This window comes from Oncorhynchus clarkii, chromosome 12, assembly GCF_045791955.1.
Source record: "Oncorhynchus clarkii lewisi isolate Uvic-CL-2024 chromosome 12, UVic_Ocla_1.0, whole genome shotgun sequence".
Classification (NCBI taxonomy): Eukaryota; Metazoa; Chordata; class Actinopteri; order Salmoniformes; family Salmonidae; genus Oncorhynchus; species Oncorhynchus clarkii.
Genome location: NC_092158.1, coordinates 40181443 through 40201942, shown reverse-complemented (window position 1 = coordinate 40201942; position 20500 = coordinate 40181443). Strand labels below are relative to the sequence as shown.

The 20500-nt window shown below is 44.8% G+C and overlaps 1 pseudogene; it reads left to right on the top strand.

The window, feature by feature from the left end:
• LOC139422463 (rhomboid domain-containing protein 2-like) overlaps positions 1 to 20500 on the top strand; it is a 40281-nt pseudogene that overhangs the window by 1688 nt on the left and 18093 nt on the right.

The window sequence follows — 20500 nt, the reverse complement described above, 5'->3', positions numbered from 1 at the left end:
ATCTTTATAAATCAGGCAATTTATATTACACTGATGTATTCCGTTTTTCAGCAATGAAATGAAATAGCATCCACTCACCAGTAAATTAGATCCATTACATGCAGTTTGTTGGGCAATGCATCAGTCAACATTATTGTAAATTCTGGAGCAGGGAGCAGTGGTTGAGGTTATCAAGAGTGTGGGCTACAAGGGCAGATTATGATGTCATCTTTAGAAAATAAGGTAGTTGGGCCTCCCAAGTGGCGCAGCGGTGTAAGGCACTGCACCGCAGTGCTTGAGGTGTCACTACAGACCTGGGTTCGATCTCAGGCTGTGTTACAGCCGGCCGTGACCGGGAGTCCCATGAGGCGACGTACAAATGGCCCCGCTGGACGGTGTTTCCTCCAACACGTTGGTGCGGCTTCTGGGTTAAGCCAGCAGTGTGTCAAGAAGCAGTGCAGCTTAGCAGGGTCCTGTTTCGGAGGATGCATGGCTCTTGACCTTCGCTTCTCCCGAGTCCATAGCGGAGTTGCAGCAATGGGACAAGACTGCAACTACCAATTGGGAGATAAAAAATATATATATAATAATTGGTCGTTGTGCACAGTAAAGAGAAGCCATACATTACAACCAAGACTAAGTATAGAAAATCAATGATTATTATTTCTTTACAAATGCATTGTCACGATCCGGCAGGGAATGGATGTCAGGTCAGAGCTTTTGAAGGGGAGAGGTGATGATCAGGACAGGTGTGCAGATTACTGATGGGATACAGGTGCGGGTGAACATCGATCTCTCAACAAGCTAATTCGCCCGGCAACCAGACAGGGTGCGTTCCAGGACACCGGAAACACACTCCAGGACAGAAACACAGGCAAACACAGACTCAGGAAGCGGGATTCGTGACAGTACCCCCCCTCCAACGAACGCCACCGGGCGGACTACCTGGAGCGCCAGGGTGCAGGCGGTAGAAGTCACGAAGCAGGTCGTCATCAAGGATCTGACGCCGAGGAATCCAACTCCTCTCCTCTGGACCATATCCTTCCCAATCCACGAGATATTGGAACCCTCGACCCCGCCGTCTGGAGTCCATGATGCGGCGCACCGTGTAGACAGGACCACCTCCGATCATCCGAGGAGGAGGTGGCAACAGAGGACTGAGGTGAACCGGCTTGAGGCAGGAGACATGAAAGGTGGGGTGTACCCGAAGCGTTGCCGGCAATTTGAGTCGGACCACAGCAGGGTTATGATTCTCTCCACCACGAACGGAAAGATCCCTCTCCTGAGAAGGAAACAAGGGGAGGTTGGTAACCGTACAGGCATTGGAAGGGAGACATCCCAGTGGCAGATGAAGGAAGGGTATTATGGGCATACTCGACCCAGGGTAATTGAGATGACCAAGAGGTGGGATCAGAGGAGACAAGACAACGCAGCGTGGACTCCATCTTCTGGTTGGCTCTCTCCGCCTGACCATTAGATTGGGGGTGAAATCCAGATGTGAGACTGACTGTAGCTCCAATGGCCAAACAGAAGGATTTCCAGACAGCAGAGGTAAACTGAGGACCACGGTCAGAAACAATGTCACAGGGCAACCCGTGGACCCTGAACACCTCCCTAACCAGGATCTCGGACGTCTCAGTGGCAGAAGGCAGCTTGGAGAGGGGAACAAAGTGGGCAAACTTGCTGAATCTATCCACAATGGTCAGAATAACCGTGTTACCAACAGAAGAGGGAAACCCCGTGACAAAATCCAGGGCCAGATGCGACCAAGGTCGTCGGGGAATAGGTAGGGGGTGAAGAAGCCCAGAGCTGGCCCGATTGGTACTCTTATTCTGCGCACAAACAGGACAAGCGGCAACAAACCTCCGGGTATCTTCTCCCATGGCCGGCCACCAAAATCGTCTGCGCAGTAGCGCCATAGTCCGAGCAACACCAGGGTGACAAGCTATCTTGCTGGCGTGGGACCACTGAAGGATCGCAGAACGAACCGACTCAGGCACGAACAACCGACCGGGTGGACCGTTACCGGGCCCGGGCTGTGTCCGAAGAGCCGCCATCACCTCCTCCTCAATCCTCCATGTAACGGCTCCCACGACAACGTTCTGGGGAAGAATCGTCTCAGTCTTGGCCTCACTCTCCTCCGTCTTGGAGAACATCCGGGACAGGGCGTCCGCCTTCCCGTTCTTCGACCCAGGTCGGAACGTCAGGGAAAAAATTGAAGCGTCCCAAAAACAAAGCCCACCGGGCCTGACGAGAGTTGAGACGTTTAGCCGATTGCACGTAAGCCAGATTCTTGTGGTCAGTCCAGACCACAAACGGTTGCTCCGCTCCCTCCAACCAGTGACGCCACTCCTCCAAGGCAAGCTTCACAGCGAGAAGCTCCCGGTTACCCACATCGTAGTTTCTTTCAGCTGGAGAAAGACGACAAGAGTAGAAGGCGCAGGGATGGAGTTTACCGTCAGTGGAGCTACGCTGGGACAGGATGGCGCCCACCCCCACATCAGACGCATCCACCTCCACAACGAACTGACGGGAAGTGTCAGGTTGAGAGAGAATCGGGGCGTTGGTGAATCGGCTCTTCAAATCTAGAAATGCTCGGTCTGCCTCAGGAGACCAACAGAACTTTCTGGTGCAAGACGTCAGTACAGTTAAAGGGGCGGCCACCCGGCTGTAATCACGGATAAACCTCCGATAAAAATGTGCAAACCCCAGGAATCTCTGGAGCTGCAATCCCGAACCGCCCGAACCTTCTCTTGGTCCATCTTGATCTCTCCCCTGGAGATGATGTAACCGAGGAAGGACGTCGTGTGGGCGTGAAAATCACACTTCTCAGCCTTCACGAACAGACGGTTCTCCAATAACCGCTGCAGGACCTGCTTGACATGTTGAACGTGGCTAGAAAGCTCCTTCGAGAAGATAAGGATATCATCCAGGTAAACGAACACAAAAATACCAATCATATCTCTCAGAACGTCATTCACCATACTTTGGAACACAGCAGGAGCGTTGGTCAGTCCAAACGGCATCACCTGGTACTCGAAATGTCCCATCGGAGTATTGAACCCAGTCAACCACTCGTCCCCCTCTTTGATCCGAACCAAATGATAAGCATTACGTAAATCAAGCTTCGTAAAAACCGTAGCACCCTGTAAAGAATCGAAAGCCGAGCTCATCAAGGGCAGGGGATACTTGTTCTTGACCGTAATATCATTCAAACCCCGATAATCAATACACGGTCGAAGAGTGCCATCCTTCTTGCTCACAAAAAAAAATCCTGCTCCCAGAGGTGATGACGAGGGCCGAATGAGACTTGCAGCTAGAGACTCCTTGATGTAGGTCTCCAAGGCCTCACGTTCAGGTCGAGAGATACTGTATAACCGTCCTTTGGGAAAGGCGGCTCCAGGAAACAGATTAATCGCACAGTCATAAGGTCGGTGGGGAGGAAGGGACTGAGCCTTCTGTTTACTGAATACTTCACCCAACTCGTGAAATGTTTCTGGAACCAGGGACAAATCAGGAGGAGCAGAGTCACTGACCTGACTGGAAATGGCAGGAGAACAGGCAGTCCTAAGACAGTTAGCATGACAATCAATGCTCCAACTAGTTACCTTACCCGTCACCCAATCAAACGAGGGATTGTGTTCCTTCAGCCAGGGGTAACCAAGAACCAGAGGAACATGGGGCGAGGACAGAATGAAGAAGGAGATAAACTCTGAATGATTACCCGACAACAACATCTTAACCGGTTCAGTCCTCATAGTGATCCGTGCCAGACTACTGCCGTTCAGAGTGGTTGCTTCAATGGCTTCCGGCAATTCCTCCTTGGAAAGCCCCAGCTGTTCCACCAAGTCAGCATCAATAAAGCTGCCATCGGCACCTGAATCGATAAAAGCGTTCATCTCTAAGCTCTGATCCTTATTCATAAGGGTCGCAGGAAAACGGGGTCTGACAGGATTCTTGAGAGGTTGAATCTGGCTCGCTAAAATTCCTCCCAAAACTAGCGAGCCGGGCAGTTTAACGAGCGCTGTGGACAAGAGGAGATGTAATGTCCTGAGCTACCACAGTAGAGACAGCTGTTGGTCTCACGTCTACGTTGGCGCTCCTCCTTAGTTAGCGCATGTCGCCCCACTTGCATTGATTCAGGCTCTGGTGGCAAGACCCCTCCACTAATCCCATGTGGGGAATAACGATCAATACGTTCTGGTTCACTTCCTGAACCGAATGGTAACAGAGTTGCTGATTGATTGGATGGGCCCCACTGCTTCTCCCTCCTTCTCTCTCGGACTCTATTATCTACCCGAATAGATAAAGTGACCAAGCTGTCTAGGTCACTAGGCTCTGGATAGGATATCAGCTCGTCCTTGAGTTGCTCCGACAACCCCTGGTAAAAAGCCGCTTGTAGTGACTCCTCATTCCAACCACTCTCCACAGACAATGTCCTGAACTCGATCATAAAGTCTGCCACACTGCGAGCTCCTTGGCGAAGAGTGAACAAACGTTTAGCTGCGTCCTTACCTCGGACTGGATGGTCAAAAAGCCTTCTCATCTCTCCCGTGAATTCCTGGTATGAAGCCATGCAGGTCCCCTGTCGTTCCCAAACGGCTGAAGCCCAATCCAGAGCTCTTCCACGCAGCAGTTCAATAACAAAGGCTATCCTAGCCTTGTCAGTGGCGTAAGAATGGGGCTGCAGATCAAACACTAACCCACACTGCATAAGAAACGAACGGCATCTTCCCAAATCCCCTTCATATTTATCAGGCGTCGGTACCTTGGGTTCACGGAAGGAAACCGCATCAGGCACGGCAGGTGAGATGGAAAGCAAACTGAGCTGATCCTGGATCTGTGTCAAACTAGCAGATAATTTCTGGATTGTAACCGCTATCTCCTGTAGCGCCGTCTTGTGTTGTCCCACTGTCTTCCCCTGCTGGGTAATGGCATGGCAAACGGAATCCAGGTCCGCTGGGTTCATTCTTGGCCGGATCGTTCTGTCACGATTCTTCAAAATCGAACCCAGAAGCAGACCAGGACAAGGAGAGTAGGAAGAAGGTGAGTATTTATTTACAAGTGAATGTGAATGGGTAGATATATCCAGGTGGTGTAGCGGGTAGCGGTGGTGAGTTGATGGGAGTAAATAGGTGGATCCAATGGGGAAGCGGAATCCTCTGACGACCAGGCGGGGATGGGGTAAATGATCCGGGTGAGTAACTGAAGACAGAACAAACAGAGGTAAGTTCAAGGCAAGCCATACGTAACAAACAACAAAACAAATTCTATCCAACTTGAGGCTGATACTCTGGCACAACATACTGTTCGTGGCTAACGATCCGGCAGGGAATGGATGTCAGGTCAGAGCTTTTGAAGGGGAGAGGTGATGATCAGGACAGGTGTGCAGATTACTGATGGGATACAGGTGCGGGTGAACATCGATCTCTCAACAAGCTAATTCGCCCGGCAACCAGACAGGGTGCGTTCCAGGACACCGGAAACACACTCCAGGACAGAAACACAGGCAAACACAGACTCAGGAAGCGGGATTCGTGACATGCATGTTTACAAGTTATACTGTTTATATACAAATAGCTATTTTGCATAAACAACTGGATCAAGTGGTAAGTGTCATGTAACAGGTCATGATGGAACACGTTATTCAATATCAGTAATGCAAGAGAAAAAGTTCAAAGGAACACAATTTTTACACTTTATCACGACTTAATCAAAGACCTATTCTTTAATGAACCGATGAAAAACAAAGCACAATGACTGAATAGTTACTGCAATTTAAATGTACGAATTGAACAATACATGGTACAATATGAATGTGCTACAAGTATGGATATTTTACTCTAATTTAACTCTTCTCTCTGTATTTACACAACCTTCCTAGAGCATCTGAATAGGCAGCCATGTTGAATTTTGTAAATACATTTACAGACAGTAAAAATAGAATGCTTTCAATACCTTACATTTGAAATGAGTTCATATACAAGAAGGATCTTCACAGCATGATAGATGTCCTGACGCAATATTTCATATCATAATCACCTCGGTCACACCCTGACCATAGTTTGCTTTGTATGTTTCCATGTTTTGTTTGGTCAGGGTGTGATCTGAGTGGGCATTCTATGTTATATGTCTAGTTTGTCTATTTCTATGTTTGGCCTGATATGGTTCTCAATCAGAGGCAGGTGTTAGTCATTGTCTCTGATTGGGAACCATATTTAGGTAGCCTGGTTTGTGTTGGGTTTTGTGGGTGGTTGTCTCCTGTGTCAGTGTTTGTACCACACGGGACTGGTTCGGGTTTTCACGTTTCTTGTTTTTGTAGTTTATTCATGTATGGTTTCATTATTAAAGTTATAACCACGCTGCATTTTGGTCCGCCTCTCCTTCACCAGAAGAAAACCGTTACAACTACCCTCTGTAGTGCCTTGCGGTTTGAGGCCGAGCAGTTGACGTACCAGGCAGTGATGCAACGCTCTCGATGTTGCAGCTGTAGAACCTTTTGAGGATCTGAGGACCCATGCCAAATCTTTTTAGTTTCCTGAGGGGGAATAGGCTTTGTCATGCCCTCTTCACGACTGTCTTGGTGTGTTTGGACTATTCTAGTTTGTTGGTGATGTGGATACCAAGGAAGTTGAAGCTCTCAACCTGCTCCACTACAGCCACATTGATGAGAATGGGAGCGTGCTCGATCCTCCTTCTCCTGTAGTCCACAATCATCTCCTTAGTCTTGGTTACGTTGAGGGATAGGTTGATATTCTTGCACCACCCGTCCAGGTCTGACCTCCTCCCTATGGCCTGTCTCGTCGTTGTCGGTGATTTGGCCTACCACTGTTGCATCGTCTGCAATCTTAATGATGGTGTTGGAGTCGTGCATGGCCAAGCAGTCGTGGGTGAACAGGGAGTACAGGAGGGGACTGAGCACACACCCCTGAGGGGCTCCAGTGTTGAGGATCAGCGTGTTGTGCAGGTGGGAGAGGGCAGTGTGGAGTGCAATAGAGATTGCATCACCTGTGGATCTGTTTGGGCGGTGTGCAAATTGGAGTGGGTCTACAAAAACAATGTGTAACATTTAATCTATATTATCTCCAACTTTTCTAATCTGATGGGAAACAACAAAGGTCTGGCTGCACTCTTAATTTTATTTAAAAAATCTATTGGTTTATTCCAAAATAGAGAATCATTTTTTCCCCATAACCTTAAAGGAGAAGGTGGACCAAATCTCACCCTCCTCCACCCCTCACCCAAATGAAATAGGTTAACATCTAGGGCAGTGGTTCCCAAACTTTTTATAGTCCCGTACCCCTTTAAATATTCAACCTCCAGCTACGTACCCCCTCTAGCATAAGGGACAGCGCACTCTCAAATGTTGTTTTTTGCCATCACTGTGAGCCTGCCAGACACACACTATACAATACATGTATTGAACATAAGAACAAGTGTGAGTTTTTGTCACAACTCGGCTCGTGGAACGTGACAATGAGCTCTAATAGGACCAGGGCACAAGTAAGAATATATTAATTATCAATAATGTTGCTCTTTATTTAGCTATCTTACATATAAAACTTTATTTGTTCATCGAAAATTGTGAATAACTCACCACAGGTTAATGAGAAGGGTGTGCTAGAAAGGATGCACATATCTCTGCAATGTTGGGTTGTATTGGAGAGAGTCTCAGTCTTAAGTCATTTTCCACACACAGTCTGTGCCTGTATTTAGTTTTCATGCTAGTGAGGGACGAGAATCCACTCTCACATAGGTACGTGGTTGCAAAGTGCATCAGTCTTAACAGGCAATTTGCCAAGGCAGGATACTCTGAGCACAGCCCTCTGATTAAATTACATTTTCACAGAACCGGTTGTTGCAATTTCTCTTGTTCAGATATCAGTAAGTGGACTGGAGGCAGGGCATGAAAGGGATAATTAATCCAGTTGTTTGTGTCATTCGTTTCAGGGAAGTACCTGCTTAATTGCTCACCCAACTCACTCAGTTGCTTCGCTATATCACATTTGACATTGTCCGTAAGCTTGAGTTCATTTGCACACAAAAAAATCATACAATGATGGCAAGAGCTCCAACTTCTTAATCATAGCCTAAATTTTGTCCTGCACCCTGAAAATAGTTACAGAGTCCCTGTAATCTTAGATTCAGATCATTCAGGAGAGAAAAAAAATCACCCAGATAAGCCAGTCGTGTGAGAAACTCATCATCATGCAAGCGGTCAGACAAGTGAAAATGGTCAGTAAAGAAAACTTTAAGCTCGTCTCTCAATTCTAAAAAATGTGTCAATACTTTGCCCCTTGATAACCAGCGCACTTCTGTTTGTTGTACAAACGTTACATGGTCGCTGCCCATATCATTGCATAGTGCAGAATATACACGAGAGCTTTAACAAAGTAAACCATTTGCCCTGTAGTGTCCAAAATGTCTTTCAAGCTGTCAGGCATTCCTTTGGCAGCAAGAGCCTCTCGGTGGATGCTGCAGTGTACCGAAGTGGCATCGGGAGCAACTGCTTGCATGCGCATTACCACTCCACTAGGTCTCCATGTCATGGCTTTTGCGCCATCAGTACAGTAGATACCAACACAGTACAGATACCAGCAACATACACACACGCACGCTATGTATACAGCAGCCAATTCTGGAACTAGTACTTTTCACAAGTATCTCCTCGTTGCATGGTAACAAAAGTCTCTACCTGCCTTCTTGGGTTTCTGGTGAAAAATCCAACTATTTATTGGTGCTCTACCGCACTCAATAAGTAGGAGTAACTTACAAAGCTCTGGATATTGTTTTTTTTTTCAGATTTGAGGAGCCTGTTCTCGAGTATACTGGTCTGCATTTCTGCCATGCTGTCTATAATTTCAGCCATCTCTCCAGTGCATTTCTTGAATGCCACTTTCAACCTCCAAGTCATTCAGCCAACTGTCCAGGCCTACTGCCTTAAGATCACCTTCACTGCAGTTTCTCTTCATCACTTGGATCAGTGCCCTCACCTGCTCGCCCATCCTTTTGACCTCCCTAGCCAGGTCTTTGTCCCTCAGTCTCTCCTTCCTCCTCCCCATTCACTTCGCAATCCATCCTCTACAGCATCCCTCATTCTTCTTCTGCCTTTTGATTAATGTCCTGACCGTCATTGTGCATCTTCAGACCTTCCTCCAGGTTGAGTTCTATTGAGGTCAGGTTCTCTTTGATCCTCCTCAGACTCTCCTCGTTGGTGTTGGTCCACTGTGTCTTCTTGTCCAGCTGCTGCCTGCAGAGCCGGACAGTGGGGACCACCTCCATCTGGTGTGACACCTTCTTCAGGGCACTCACAGAGGCAGGGAGGAGGATGTTGGGCTTGGCCACAATAATCTCAACAGATATAGGGTCAAACCACTGAGATGTGACACGCACACACACAAATTTAAAAGATGCCTACCAGTCGATGGTCCTTCAGTGGTCCTTGTGGTTCCTTTGGAGGCTCTGGACTGTCCTCAGTAGAGGCGTCATTACCATCATCAAGCTGTGTGTCAGAGAGCTAGCTGGTCATAGTCCATTCTCCACATTCAGCAAGAGTTATTCAAAAACGTGTGTGTGGGGGAGAGGGGGGTAGATCTGCTTTAATATTGCAGATACATTTTGAGATCTATCAATATAATTGTCTCTATCATTTCCAATCCCCCATGCAACATGCAGAACTAACCAGGAAGTCTGACTTGTCGTAGGAGTGGAGAGACAGATCGTCGTCTTCTACCATATAACTCACTTCAAGCTTTGTAACCTTTTATATCCTCCTCATCCTTAACTTTCAGCGGTGGTGTCCTCCTTACATGATCCTCATCATCACACTGTGTATCAGTCAACTTGTCAGAGACCATCCTCCTCACAGTGATGTCACTCAACAAAGACATGGACGGTAGGGTACAACTCTTTTACCTCTGCGACTGCAGAGTGCATCAGTTATTTGGAGTAAGGATACAGATCCTGCCCTGTGATGATGACGTTGCAGAGTAAGACAGTGTGTGGGACCAAACATTTTATGAGCAGAAACAGCCAGGGCAGGGTACGCTGACCCCAAAAAGGAAGCTCTTAACCATAAGTGAGTACACTGTGGCCATACCCACTTGATTCTGGGCAGATGCACCAAACGCTACCAGCCCCAGAATTGTGTACAACACCCCTGTGTTGATAGAGAGCAGCTGAAACATGAGGAGGAACCAAACAGTGCCCACACTCTTCTCAATCCCACCACAGAGGAGCACCAGAAGCCCAATGCTGAGGAGTATCTGGGTCACTGTCTTGTGGTGGAAGGGGTATGTGATGAGCTTGTGTCACTCAGCCCCTCCTTGCTAACTTACCATGCCCATCGCCAAAAACTGTAGTTCCAAGACTGAAGGCATCCTTTGATAACCTGAGACATGTATTGACAATAAACAAAACAAATTACATGATAATAACAGGATCAATGCCACTCGTTAGCCTCAACTCAGGAGTAAAACTCTTGAACCTCAACCACAGTTGTGGAAAATTCTATTCAAAAATTAAGGCAGGGTTTACTTACTGACTTTATTGTCCCCATGGGAAAATTTTGTTGCAGTGTCATGTACACGTTTAAAGTGGCATTTAAATACAAAACAACATTTACAATACAACTTTCACAAGTTACATACCAATAAAACATTTAAAAAATGACTAGCCTGCTGGCCTTACTGATTCGATAGGAACATCAGCCCGAGCTATTTAGGAGGGATATCACACCTGGCACAAATGATTGTCTAGTTCTGTTTTTCTTGCTGAGGGGTGCCCTATACCTGTGCCCAGTGGGGAGTAGTTCAAAGTCTGGGTACAAGGGGTGGCTTGGGTCTAAAATGATTTTGTGAGACTTGCGGAGGGCCCTGACCTAAAAGATCTCATCCAGGCCTGTGTTTGACTCCAAGTACTTTGCTTGCTGTGGTGATAATCCTATATTTAACAATGTAATAAACATATTTAATACAAGCAGCTGCAGAGGAGAGCCACCTCTAATTTCACAGCAAGGATGAAATGGTTACATGTCCCTTATATAGTGGGAGGTGATAATACAATCATATTGTATTCACACAAGTGTTTTCTATTAATCAATAGTTCCGGAACACAATGGCCTTGTGTTAGGACGCAGACATACCAGTAGTCTATGAATCGCATAACATCACAGTCCAACACGGAATATATCCCTTGAGAAGTTACAACAGCTCACCCCAAATTCTTCCACCACATCTTTCAAAACTGATTTTTGATGCTCAGTACATATGTCAAACTAATACCAGTGGATAATCAAGCACAATACAAAAATGTCAGTTACGACACCTGTCCTCCAATATTGCACAACACTTTAACTAAGACAGGGTAGATAGATTGCTAAACCAAAGCAAATGTAATGGACTTTTTATTAATCACGTTCACGACCAAAGTTATTTGATGCTCAGATCATGAAGTGCACTAAGGCAGTGCTGCATTTAAAGACACTGCCACCTGCTGGCTTGTGCCTGAAATGTGATGATCAGAGTTCTCAACAGCCCATTTGAGTTAGATAGAAAGTGAGATAGATATATTTGACAGTTTAGTAAAAAAATAAAAACGTAGAAAAAACGTTTAATAAAATAAAACGTGTCAGGGACAACGCAATAAAACAAATTCCATTGTGGTCCCTTAGTGCTTGTTACTCAAAGTGCAAAATTATTTTCGGGGGGGCAAGGAATGGTTTCTTTCTATTGATATCCTGTTAGCCTATCTATGTAAAACAAAAAAAAAACATCCAACCAACCATCGATACAACCATTACTCAGTCAGTAGGAAATATGCACATCACTTTCATTAATTAGCTAGCTACAACCAGTGAGAAGACAATACCACTAGTTAGGCTCCAAACAAGCCTTTCTCTTGCAATGTATTATGACGTAACCAAGCATTAATTCCCTACATACACTGTGTTCAGATTTGATTTCATCTGTATAATCTCTTTCTTCACTCAGGTTGTTGCAGGTAACCTTTGGCCTTTTGGTGCACAGCCTTCCCAACCTGTATACAGGGTACCACATACACTCATAGAGCTCTGGAAAGAATTAACAAATGTTTCTGTAATCAGCATCTCTACATGTATGGCAGAAATTCCATTCCAGTGTCTGTTGATTTCCAACACAGGCACACCTCATTCTACTGAATGGGGTACTGATTAGGTGATCACCTGAACCAAATCTTATTTAACGAGGAAAAGTATAAAAACCACTGCTGTGGTCATCACTATCCTCTTGCAATAGGACCAGCTGGATGTTTAAATCAGTGCTAGTTGTACCTCAAAAGTAATTGGAATCAAAAAATAACTATTAACCATGCCAGAAGAGTTGAAAAGGAACATTTTGAGTGAGGAAAAGAAGGGCTTTACTGGCAGAGGGATACAGGATGCTTCCATCCTTAAAATTTCAAAGACAGCGGTTCATTGGGGTGGCAGGTAGCCTAGTGGTTAGAGCGTTGGACTAGTAACCAAAAGGTTTCAAGATCGAATCCCAGAGTTGACAAGGTAAAAATCTGTCGTTCTGCCCCTGAACAAGGCAGTTAACCTACAAAAAGAATGGCAAATGCAGCTGAGGTGAAGTGCACGGTGAGGATGGTTTGAAACAGGCTCCTAGGGGCAGGGCTGAAGTTGTGCAAAGCTAGAAAAAAGCCCTTCATCAATGAGAAGTAAAGAAGTGCCTGGCTGAGGTTTTCAAAAGACCATAGTAGAGGACTGGAGTAAGGTCATCTTCTCCGATGAGTCCAATTTTCAGCTTTGCCCAACACCTGGCCGTCTAATGGTTAGACGGAGACCTGGAAAGGCCTACAAGTGTCTCGCACCCACTGTGAAATTTGGTGGAGGATGGAATCGGGTCATGAATCAAGCCACGTACAGGGTTGTCCTGGACGAAAACTTGCTTCCTTTTACTCTGACAATGTTCACCAACTCTGAGGATTGGTTTTTCCAGTAGGACAATGCTCCATGCCACACAGTCAAGTCAATCAAGGTGTGGATGGAGGACCACCAGATCAAGACCCTGTCATGTCCAGCCCAGTCTCCAGACCTGAACCCCATTGAAAACTTCTGAAATGTGATCAAGAGGAAGATGGATGGTCACAAGCCATCAAACAAAGCCAAGCTGCTTGAATTTGAGCCAGGATGGCATAAAGTCACCCAACACCAACGTAAAAGACTGGTGGCCAAGACGCATGAAAGCTGTGATTGAAAATCAGGGTTATTCCACCAAATAATGATTTCAGAACTCTTCCTAAGTTAAAATATTAGTATTATTCGAGGTCTGACAACACCGCATCTGTTTTTGTTATTTTGATCAGTTGTAATTTTCTGCAAATATATGCTCTAAATGACAATATTTGAATTTGGGAGAAATGTCAGTAGTTTATAGAATAAAACAAAAATGTACATTTTACCCAAACACATACCTATAAATAGTAAACCCAGAGAAACTGATCATTTTGCAGTGGTCTCTTAATGTTATCCAAATATGTGTATATACACACTCACACATATATATATATATTATATATATTCATACAATATTGATGGAAATGTTTCCCCCAGAAAGCAATGGATCGTAATAATGAGAGAATCAAAAGAGCTTTAAGACGCAGCCCTTATGTGGTAAATAAACAATACATGTCTGTTTTGTCCTGTTTTTGTTATATTATCACCTTTTAAATTGAGTGATGTGTTGACAGATGAATCCAATGAGGGTAAACACCCCTGATTCTGTGATGTGGTCAACCGGCAAGGTGTACAGAAGAATAAAGCCTATAAGTCATTTTGAACTGAAATCAGTAACATATGCACATTAGTTATACATTCTGCAATGAGCAAAGCAGTGTATAATTAATTATTTACTGTTTATAGCCAATCATTGTGATCTGTGGGCAGGACCAGACATCCAGGGATGGATGGAACATCAATCCAGAGCCTCTCAGCCAGGTCATCTCTGCTGTTCCCATAGAGACACAACAGTTAGATCAATCTGTTGATTCATATGGCCATTTTGGTTGGCTTGGTTGAATTGACAATTATCCATTCGAGATGCTAAAGAATCCTATACTATGGAAGGTCTTTAGCCCCACCCCTAATGTTATGCAAGTTTTCAGTTACCCATGTCACTACTTGTACAACCATGTTGAATTGCCTACATATTCTACATTTCCTTGAGGGTCAATGCCAGTGTATTCTATGGCTGCCATGAGTACATGCCTTTCTCTGTCTCCTCAGTCTGGAAGGGTGACTCGGCTGATAGAGAGAAAATATCATGACGTGAACTCATCCTCCATTTCTGACGACTTTTCCATCTACTCCTTCACTGACTGTGAATCAGAGGTAGAAGAGTTATACCCTACCGTACATGTCTGTTGAGTGACATCACTGTGAGGAGGATGGTCTCTGACATGTTGACTCTGATACACAGTGTGATGATGAGGATCATGAAAAGAGGACACCACCGCTGAAAGTTCAGGATGGAAAAGTGACAAGTTTGAAGTGAGGGAAATGGACGAGGATGATGACCAGTCTATCTCCTCTTCCCCACTTACACACGCACACACATTTTTGAGTAACTATTTCACTGAATGTGGAGAATGGACTATAACACACAGCTTGATGATGGCAATGACGCCTCTACTGAGGACAGTCCAGAGCCTCCAAAGGAACCACAAGGACCACTGAAGGACCATCGACTGGTAGGCATCTTTTAAATTTGTGTGTGTGCGTGTCACATCTCAGTGGTTTGACCCTATATCTGTTGAGATTATTGTGGCCAAGCCCAACATCCTCCTCCCTGCCTCTGTGAGTGCCCTGAAGAAGGTGTCACACCAGATGGAGGTGGTCCCCACTGTCCGGCTCTGCAGGCAGCAGCTGGACAAGAAGACACAGTGGACCAACACCAACGAGGAGAGTCTGAGGAGGATCAAAGAGAACCTGACCTCAATAGAACTCAACCTGGAGGAAGGTCTGAAGACGCACAATGACGGTCAGCACATCAACCAAGAGGCAGAAGAAGAATGAGGGATGCTGTAGAGGATGGATTGCGAAGTGAATGGGGAGGAGGAAGGAGAGACTGAGGGATGAAGACGTGGCTAGGGAGGTCAAGAGGATGGGCGAGCAGGTGAGGGCACTGATCCAAGTGATGAAGAGAAACTGCAGTGAAGGTGATCTTAAGGCAGTAGACCTGGACAGTTGGCTGAATGACTTGGAGGTTGAAAGTGGCATTCAAAAAATGCACTGGAGAGATGGCTGAAATTATAGACAGCATGGCAGAAATGCAGACCAGTATAGCTGAGAACAGGCTCCTCAAGTCATAAAAAAAGAACAATGTCCAGAGCTTTGTAAGTTACTCCAACTTATTGAGTGTAGTCATGTATCTGCAATGTGTATAGAGTAGTTATAAAGTATATCTACAGATTGTTTTTAACATAGCCTTTTCCTGATATTTTCCTTTACTTTCTGGTCCTTCCTACAAAGCCCAGGGAAGGTCTCTGGTCCTGTGTCTGGCATGACTAGCCTCTCTGCTCTTGTGACCTCAGCACCCTGGACCCTGGCTGAAGCCCTACAGGCCCTGCCCTCTGCTGTGGCCCCTCCCTCCCCAGAGAATGTCCCAAGGCCTCGGACTCCACTCAGCTCTGTCATTATCACTCCGTCCGCTACAGAGAACTTCCAATACCGCCACATGCCTCACCTGGCCCCCATCACCAACCTGAGCCAGACCGGCAGGAAGCGGCTCCAGGAAATGGCAGTAGTGGCCCCACAGGTGGGAGGAAATACAAGAAGGGTATATTGGCCACATGTCCTTCTACAGTATCGCATAGCTCTAGATTTAGCAGATCAAGAGAAGAGAACCCATGAACTTACATTACTTTATCTCCTTGTCCAAAGAATTCAGGAAGGGAAGGTCAAAAAGACAAAGGGCAAAGCCAAAAAAGTAGTGAAGCAAGAGAAGGCCAGTAAGATACAACAGATGGAAAATGTTGGAGAAAGTAAGGAGGAGGAAAAGAAAGAGGAAAATAAGTCTGAGGAAGATGTGAGGAAATAGAGGAGGGAGAATTGAAACATAACCAGGGAATACTAGACCAGAGAATTAGAGAAATAGAATGAGGTAGCAGAGAAAGAGCATCTATCTGATGTGTACATGGATATATTGTACGTTTCATAATAAAACGTATGTTAATTGTCAAAACTATTTCGTTATCGATTTTACATTCCCTCTCCCAGTCGCAGCTTGACGTTTGTCATGAATATTGCCCTGGAGGCAGACATTTCTCAAGATATGGCAGATGCAAAGCCAAAATTGGCAATATTGTAAATATTTGTGGAAAATAATTGTGTTTTATGGACTTAATTTAAGGTAAGGATTAGCAGTGTGGTTAGGTTTAAAATCATATATTACTTTATGCCTGTGCCAGCTTGTGACCACTTGTGACTACCCCGATAAATTGAGGCTGTTCTGAGGACAAAAGGGGGTGAGGGATAACTAGATATTAGGAAGGTGTCCTTATTATTTTGTACACTCAGTGTATAACCTATAGGTACTGTCTTTACCAGCATCATAAAAGCTGATATTATTTCATGGGCCTATTGCAACGAAGATTGGCCACTAGAATATTGCCAGTTTATATTCATAACTAAAAGTTAACCTAATTGTATCTTCTGTTATAAAGACCATATTCAAATGAATAAAAACGAAAATAGAAAACTGTTTCCCATCTCAAGAGATTAAATTAAAATATGACTACAATAAGTGCCTATTAAGTAAAGGCTGACCATAATATTTTATTTTTTTGTTATTTTTTTTATTTTAACCCCTTTATCTCCCCAATTGTCGTGGTATCCAATTGGTAGTTACAGTCTTGTCTCATTGCTGCAACTCCCTACGGACTCGGGAGAGGCGAAGGTAGAGAGCCATTCGTCCTCCACGAAACACGACCCTGACAAGCTGCACTGCTTCCTGACACAATGCCCGCTTAACCCGGAAGCCAGCCACACCAATGTGTCGGAGGAAACAACTCTCCCATTCACCTGTGTGAACTTCATCTTCGTGGCATGCTAGCCTTTTACCGGCTGCGGAGAGCCTTTTCTGTTTGCATTTTGTTGTGCACCAGGTTTTCATGTCTTTCCATGTTCTGTTTGTGACAGCTGGCTCTGACCCATAACAGTCAATCCTCTTTGCCGGGAACCTTCTTTAGCACTTTACATTTTCCCAAATGCTTCCAAACTGATGCTTTCTCACAGCTGCTCTTAGTCTTGGGTTGAGAAGTCATTCTCCAAACCTAATCGCAAACAAAGAAAAGATTAAAACACATGACGGTCCAACACAATAGGGGAGGGGGGCATAGGGAAGGTAAGGGAGAGGAGATAAAAAGAAAAGACTTCCTCCGTGTCAGGTAAGCAGTCTCGAAGTGTACCCTCACCAACTTACCGGACTGAGTGAGTTCTGAACATCCCTCGCTGTCCTCTGTTCCTGCGTCCAAGTCTTCTTGGGCCTCTTTCTGGTGTCTGTCTTGACTTTTTAGTACGTTTTCTCAGTTCTTTCCCAGGCTTGCCTGAAAAACACAAAAGGATGGAACATACATAAGAGTAACAACAAATCCACATATTAGCAAGCAACGACATTACATTTTTGTTCAGAACTCACTCAGCCTGGTAAGTTTGACGGTAGACTGCGGATGTTCCCTTGCTTACGAAAGCAGCCGGTGTCTACCGTCACAGAATTACCAGGCTGTGTGAGTCCTGAACACCTGTCACTCGAGCTTTCGCTGTCAGGTTCATACTCACAGATGCAGCCGGTGTAACTCAGCTGGTGTTTTGTATCATATTTGTACAACAGCTGATGAAACTATGAATACATGTTATCAGTGTAACTTCCTGATAGTTGCTGATTGAAAATACAATCTACATAAGACATTCTAAATCAGCAGGTTTTGCATTGGTGGAGTTTTGGCTTGCTTGGTGACATCACCAGGTGGTCTAAGTTAATAGACCAATAACAAAGAGTTTGAAATCTCTCTGCCAATAACAGCTCATTTTGAGGCTACATTTCCCTCCCATTAGTGGATTGATCCATGTTTAACCATGTTTTGAGGCTATAGAGTGTTTGTTTACATGTACTTTGTTTACCCACATTGAAGTAAAACAAGCTTATATGCTGAGTTCTGATGGGGTACAACTGTTGAACTAAGCTCATGAGGCATTTATAAGTTATATTCTTCAAGAATCAATGGGTATATATATCATTAAATTGCAGGTTCAAAAATGGATTTTGCAACTTTAAAATGCAGGAAATTAGGGGGTGGTTGACGGTTGGCTACATACCTTGGCACGAGAGATTCCTGCTTTTAGATTACAATTTTAAAATAATGAATTGATAAATGTATAGTATGACAGATTACCTATGACAGCAACAACTGTCTCTCCAAATCAAACCTTCCCTTCTAGCACCGCACTGTCTCTGCCAGTCCTGCAGCAAATAAAACATGTTTTCACAAAAAATATATATATAATTGGACCATCCGGATATCCATATTTGAATAGTGAAATATTCCAAATGCCTTTCCCTAGCTGCCATTTCAAAATACAATCACCTCTAAACAAAATGTCTCACATTGTGACTTGCGCAAATAACTCGGCATGCCACAGGAAAGCAACCGAGCTAGGACCACATTTGCATTACAATGTAGCTAGTGTTGATAATGGGATATGTAGGAGGGTGAGCCGGTCAAGGATCGATTCAGACAAGGTGGTAAATTGTATGACAAGCGACAGTTTAATTATGAGTAAAGATATCTGGTACAACGTATACGGGCCCATTTCATTCAGCTCATAAGGAACCAGCAGAAAAGAAGCCCCGCTAACAGTTTGCACATGTGTCATATACAGAACAGAAAGTAGGTTGATTCTAGAAGATCGGGTCTTCGGGTTGGTTCAGGCTGAGGTGTAGTCTTCTTGGATTGGCCCTGTTGGGCCGTCCGTCATCCCTCTGAGTCCCGTTCTTTGTCACACAATGTTCAGCTAAAAAAGGAGATTAGGTGTGTGCGCTGTCCTCAGTCACACAATGTTCGGCTAGAAAGGAGATTAGGTGTGTGCGCTGGTTTCTGCAAGTCAAGGCTGTCTCTTCCTCCCAATGTGTGGGTGTATGTCTTATCTGTGTGTCCTCGGCAGTTAGTGTGTGTAATGTGTGTGTGCTGTGTGTGTGGGTGTGGGAGCTATCCTGTATGGGACCTAACATGTTTTACTGTGAAAATACGTTGTCTCAGTTATAGCAATGTAATAGCAGTAGGCTGGTCACCTGCATAAGAAATAGCACTTCCTTACACTAGCTACCAGTAGCTAGTTTAACATTACTCCTATGGAGTTATTTAACATTATGCACAACACAACATTCTTCCATATGAGAACATCTAAGACATCATAGCAAAGATAAGCAATGCAATAATAATCCATTCCGAAATGTCTACTCCAGCAACCTTTAGCAGCTAGCTGGCTAATTAACCCATCAGTATAGCCAGGAAAAATGGCTCGCTAGCAAAATGCTACAACAGAGTTAATACTTTTCCATGCATCGACGAAATGTAGCCCGCTACAGCTACATTGGCCGAGTTATTGTTGAATAATAACGAAGCTATGTAAATTCATTTAAAATAATATCGCTAGTAACTTCAAAATACTTACAGCTGAAATACACTGCTGTTTTCTTTATGAGCATGGTGAACTGAGGAAGCCGCATCCACGTGTAGTGTTGTGGGTGGAGGGGACAAGTTCCCCAAATAGACCCTGGCTTTGGATCAGGTTTGAATTCCCCCCGCTAATGGTCCTTGTTAGGTTTGGGGAGGGGAAGCTGATCCTAGATCTGTATCTAGGGGAAACTTCGCCCCAGCACATGCAAAGAAAGAGAGTTGGGGAGAAGGGGAGGAGAGAGAGCGTCGATCTCAGGATTGACAGATCATGTTCAAAATATACCAGTAAGAAATTGGTTTCAGAATATAATATATTACCTTTAGCAGTTCTAATGTCTTCATTTGCCCCATTTCATTAGTCTTGTTGATTGATTGCTGATATCTAGTTTCACAGAAAAGATGGTGTTGATGAAGAGCATCCATCCATGTATAGACATATAGTTCATACTGGTGGTCCTACCCATTACCCACTTCACTCCATTAACCCTAAACTTGCTGATCACATGGTGGTTTGTCTAAATGTATTTGACTTTAGGTTAGTTAAGGTTAAGAAGGTAAAGATTGTGTTTTGCTGTGTTGGGAGCACTAGTGGCAATGCTGCCTCACCCAGATCACACATTACCCTATATACGTATATATTGTAGCAAGCTTAACTGAACACTTACCACCTTCTGATCTCTTGGTGTAATGAATAAGGTGTTGGCTTGCTAGTCCCAGTTGGAGCTACCCCCAAGTTTGTTACATTGGTATCAGAAGTGGGATAGTTCCTGTGAAGCCATCAAAGATGTGTGTACACATGAGAGACTTG